Source organism: Triticum aestivum, chromosome 7B (assembly GCF_018294505.1).
Source record: "Triticum aestivum cultivar Chinese Spring chromosome 7B, IWGSC CS RefSeq v2.1, whole genome shotgun sequence".
Lineage (NCBI taxonomy): Eukaryota > Viridiplantae > Streptophyta > Magnoliopsida > Poales > Poaceae > Triticum > Triticum aestivum.
Window position 1 is genome coordinate 326824532 of NC_057813.1, and position 6000 is coordinate 326830531.

Sequence of the window (6000 nt, forward strand, 5' to 3'; positions counted from 1 at the left end):
AACCCTGGTCTTGGTGCGAGGCGCTCTCACCGGTTTGTCCTGCGGCTTCGTCGGTTTATCCTGTGACTTCCTCTTCCAGTACGGATCACCACCCTACATAGATGGACAACAAATGATAAAGGAATTTTTAAGAGGGAATGTATTAGGACAAAACTGAGGCAATTCTTACAGCTGGCGGTTTGTTGGAAGTACAGAAGGGACTAAGCCCTACTTTGCTGCATACAGCCACTGGATCATCAAGCATTTTCTTGACAGATTCGATGACTTCATCATCAGTGAGCTGGATGTCAATATGACGCTGAGGGTCTTTCAAATCCCATGTGTACTCACACATTAAACCGGGGCGTTGGCTTAAAGGCATAATGCTCCAAGAAACACGGCATCGAACGAAGTCAATGCCTGTCAATCCGTTTGCAACAAAAGCTCTGAGCTTGGCAAGCTGGGGTGCATAACTAGCTCGTTCCTTGGCGGTCAGTCATTGACGGACCGGATATTTGTTGGTAAGCCGGTGTGGACGATAATTCGGCAGAGGATTTTCGTCGTCTGGAGCTGTATTTCGGCAATAAAACCAAGTCCGATTCCAGTCTTTGGGGTGACTGTGATGCTTGGCGTGAGGGAAATTGACATCTTTCCTTTTCTGGATTGAAACGCCACCAAGTTCAGTGTTGGGCCCATTTGTAAACTCGGTACGGCGGTTTAAATAAAAGAAGTCCCGGAAAAACTCAACGGTGGGTTCTTCTTGCAAATAAGCCTCACAAAATACTTGCCAATTGCAAATATTGGACACAGAATTCGGTCCAATATATTGAGGGCGGATCTGGAAGCTAGAAAGCACATCACAGAAGAATTTTGATCCGGGAGGGCTAAACCCTCGGCTCAGATGATCTGCAAACACAATCACCTCTCCATCCTTGGGCTCAGGAGGATTTTCTGGACTGGGAACTCTCCAGTGTATGACTTCCTTCTCCGCTAAAACGCCAGTGGCAACAAGCCCATCTAACTGTTCTTCAGTAACCCAGGAAGGGACCCAATTGCAAGCATAGAACTGTTTGGCCATTTCAACAAAAAGCTGGAAAAGAGGATCAATGCCGGTTTAAGATTTATGACTGACATGCGTAAACCGGTGTAAGGACAGAGGGAGAAGATATTGAAACATATGTACATGATAAACCGGATTCTGACATTAAGGTCGAGTTGGCGGTTTAAGAGAGGGCTAATGGTACCTGGCGGGTTATCATTTTCTAAAGGTTAAACCGCCTACAATGGTGTGGTAGTTACAGATCTGAAAATTTTCTAAGTATGGCATAAACATGTTTTACAGGTTGATGTTATAATTTTTGATCTACCACAGTTCAAAAAAGGAGAAAATTCGCCTACCCTAAGTGCTGACAACAGAACAACTGAGGATTCAGATGGGACTTTTTCGCTGGAAAAGGAATGCTGTGCTGAGGAAAATTAGATTATGGCTACGGTCGCACAGGGAAAATATCAAGTTCTTATCAAGGGCTTATGCGGCAGTGAAGTGCAGCGATGAACACCGATGAATACCGAAGAACACCGAAGAACACCGAAACCCTAGTGGTAGATCTGAGGTGAAAGGAAAGAAGACTTACTGAGGTTGAGGGAGCAGCGGAGAGGCGCCACGTTTTTCTGGTCGAATCAGGTTGATGCAGCGGCCGTTGTTGGGGCAGAGACAAAGGTCGACGGCGACGGATGTGCTCGAGCAAGGAGGCGACGCGAGGAAGATGACGAGGCGAAGAGGCACGAAAGGGGAAAAGAGAAAATGACCCCTGGCCCTATTTATAAAGCGAAGGGATAAGTGACAGGCACGAGAATCGAGGAGCCCAAAAAATGGATAAGTGACAGGGCTGTCGCCACGATTTTCGGAGGCTCGTTAATAAAAGGGAAGTATATACAGGTTTTAATAAGCAGGTGACGTCAAGGCGGTTTATGACAATCTTGGGAGATGACGTCATATCGGTTTACGAGGTTTACATGAAGATGTTTAGAGGAAAATATTCTTTAAGTGTTGAAGATTGACATGAACAGGCTCAAATCAATCTGGGGCCTAATGTTGGGGATATAACTACTGAGTATAAACCGCCCAAGAGGGGCCGGGTTATACCCATAAGGAGTCATCCGTGTTGAAGCCTATGAAGACAAGGAGTATGGCGCTTTACTACAGAGACTTAAAGGCCCAGAGCCCAGAGGCGGATTAGGGCCTGTAGACATAAACCGCCATGAGATATGTAACTTGTATTGTAAGATAGGAAAGGTACAAACTGAGCTGGACACGTGTATGAGCCGGCATTGGGATTCTGTAAATCGCCAGGCGTCAACCTGTGTATATAAAGGGACGACCCGGCGGCGGTTGAGGGACAAGAAACAACAACTCGAGATAGGTAAAGCGGATTCGCTCCCTTCTCATCGAGACCCCATTAATTCCACCACAACTAGATCGTAGGATTTTACCTTCACCGCAAGGGGCCAAACCAGTATAAACTCCCCATGTCCTTTGTCCGGTTTAACCCCTTTAAGTTAATCTCGTTGTGATTACTCCACGACTAAGTCCTCACACTAGGACATCTGACGTGATAATTCCATGACACAAACCATGAACATATTGCCACACCCTACAGCAAGGGCCCCTCATGTTTGCACGAGAACGGAGGGCACCGTAGGACAGCACCATAAATAAAATATACAATCATACCAACCAAGATCACGATTAACCCAAAGGACAAAGCGGATCTACTCAAACATCATAGGATAACCATAGATCATTGGGAAATAATATATGGAGTTAGCACCTTTTAAGTGGAGATTACAACGGGGAGAAGAGGTGTTACACCGCTGCATAGAGGGGGAGAAACTTTGTGTTGACGGTAGCAAGATTGTTGATGTAGATCGTCGTCCCAATCGTTGCCCGGTGGCACTCCGGTGCCACTGGAAGCGAGGGAGAGAGAGCCCCCCTCCTTCTTCTTCTTCCTTGGCCTCCCCCCTAGATGGGAGGAGGGTTCCCCCTCTAGTCAATGGCCTCCATGGCGGCGGAGGGGCAAGAGCCCCTTCGAGATTGGATCTCCCTCTCTGTTCTCTTCTGTTTCACGCTCTCCAGATCTGGCCGAAAACCATTTCTTATATTCCTGGAGATCCGTAACTCCGATTGCGCTGATCTTTTTACACGATTTTTTTCCTGATATAAGCTTCCTTGCGCCCGAAGTACAACTCCAACTGATGTACGAGGTGAGCACAACCCACCACCACGCGCTAGAGGCCTGGTACGCGCCCTGGTGTATCGTGGTCCGTGTGGGCCTCCGTTTGGCGGTGATTCCAACTCCCAAAATCATAAATATTCCAAAATAATTCTCCGTGGACTTGCATCATGTTTGGACTTTATTTGATATGGATTTTCCGCGATACAAAATTAGGCAACAAACATGAACTAGCACTGGGCACTGGATAAGTAAGTTAGTCCAAATAAATCATATAAAAAGTTGCCAAAAGTATGTAAAAGTTGAATAAATATTGGCATGAAACAATCAAAAATTATAGATATGACGAAGATGTATCATCATCCCCAAGCTTAATTCCCGCTCGTCCTCGAGTAGGTAAATGATAAAAAAGATAATTTTTGATGTGGAATGCTACCTAACATACACTTGTTCATATGTCTAGTCATGGCATGAATATTAAGACATAAGTGATTCAAAGAAATAGTCTATAATTTAACATAAAGACATCAATACTCGGGCATCTCAATAAACCATCATGTCTTTCAGAATATCAATGCTAAAGAAAGTTATCTCTACAAAATCATATAGTCTTGTCATGCTGTGTCTTCTTAACACAAAGTATAAATCATGTACAACCCCGATGATAAGCCGAGCAATTGGTTCATACTTTTTAACATGCTTCAACTTTTTCAACCCTCAAGCAATACATGAGCGCAAGCCACGGATATAGCACTACGGGTGGAATAGAATATGATGATAGGGGTAAATATAAAGAAGACAAAAAGGTTAGAAAGTCTCACATCAACGCGGCTAACCAACGGGCTATGGAGATTCCCATCAATCGATATCAATGCGAGGAGTAGGGATTGCCATGCAACGAATGCACTAGGAGCTATAAATGTATGAAAACTAAGTGGGTGTGCAACTAATCCTATAATGAAAAATTCCCACTAGCATATGAAAGTGACAACATAGAGACTCTCCATATGAAAAACACGGTGCTACTTTGAAGCACAAGTGTGGTAAAGGATACTAACAATGCCCCTTCTCTCTTTGTTTATTTTTTTATTTCTTTTTTTCTTTTTTTCCTTTTTTTTTCATTTCATTTTTTTCTCTCATTGTCTGGAGTCTCATCCCGACTTGTGGGGGAATCATATTCTCCATCATCCTTTCCTCACTGGGGCACTACTCTAAAAATGATGATCATCACACTTCTATTTACTTATAACTCAAAAGGAATAAAAATTACAACTCGATACCAATAACAAAATATGACTCTGTATGAATGCCTTTGACAAATGATCTAGCGTAACATGTATGAAAAATGATGCATGGTGGCTGAGCCGCAACTACTATGTCAGCTATATGATCATGCAAAGCAATATGACAATGAATGCTCAAGTCATCAAACAGAAGCGGTGGATGTTCCATGGCAATATATTTCGGAATGGCCATGGAAAAGCCATAATAGGTAGGTATGGTGGCTGTTTTGAGGAAGATATTATAAGGCTTATGTGTGATAGAGTGTATCATATCACGGGGTTTGGATGCACCTGCGAAGTTTGCACCACTCTCGAGGTGAGAAAGTGCAATGCATAGTACAGTAGAGGCTAGCAAATTGCGGAAAGGTAAGAGTGCGTATAATCCATGGACTCACATTAGTCATAAAGAATGCATATGCTTATCGCAAAAGTTTATTAGACCTTGAAGAAAAGTACTACTACGCATGCCCCTAGGGGGATAGATTGGTAGGAAAAGACCGTTGCTCATCCCCAACCGCCACTCATAAGGAAGAAAATCAAGTATAAATTGCGCTCCAACTTTCATAGCATAACGAGAGAATATACGTGCATGCTTCGGGAATCACAAACCTTAACACAAATATTCTTACTTAACCAGAACCGTTTACTAGTACTTCCCACATATTTATCATCTCTATATCACAAAACTATTGCAAGGAATCAAACATATCATATTCAGTGATCCATAAGTTTTATATAGGATTTTATGACTAACCATGCAATTGACCAATTCCATTTGTCTCTCTAAATGGATATAAGTGAAGCATGAGAGTTTAATTATTTCTACAAAAGATCATGCTCTAACAAATATAAGTGAAGCAAAGGAGCATTCTATGAACATCGGCTTTCTAAGAAACAGGCAATCCACACTTCAAATGATATAAGTGAAGCACATGAAGCATTCTATAAAGCCATACTCAAAAGATATAAGTGAAGTGCAATGAGCATTCTATAAATCAACCATGGACTATCTCATACCAGCATGGTGCATAAAAGCAAAGTGAAAAATAAATGCAAAAGACGCTCCAAGATTTGCACATATCACATGAACAAAACAAATCCGAAAACATACCGATACTTGTTGAAGAAAGATGGGATGCCGTCCGGGGCATCCCCAAGCTTAGATGCTTGAGTATCCTTGAATATTTACTTGGGGTGCCTTGGGCATCCCCAATCTTGAGCTGTTGCCTCTCCTCCTTCTCCTCATATCGAGACCTCCTCGATCTTCGAACACTTCATCCACACAAAACTTAACCGAACTTTTAGTAGCGGGTTTAGTGAAAATGGCAATGAAATCCCATCATGTAATGCTGAAACATTATTGTATAATTATAAACAAACATTACCCACTGTATTCTATCACAATTCTATGGCCCCAAGTCAAGGAGGCTTCAACAAGAATTCAAACATACGCAAATAATGAAGCTATAACAGCAATCTGTGCAAACGGGACATTCTGTAAAGAT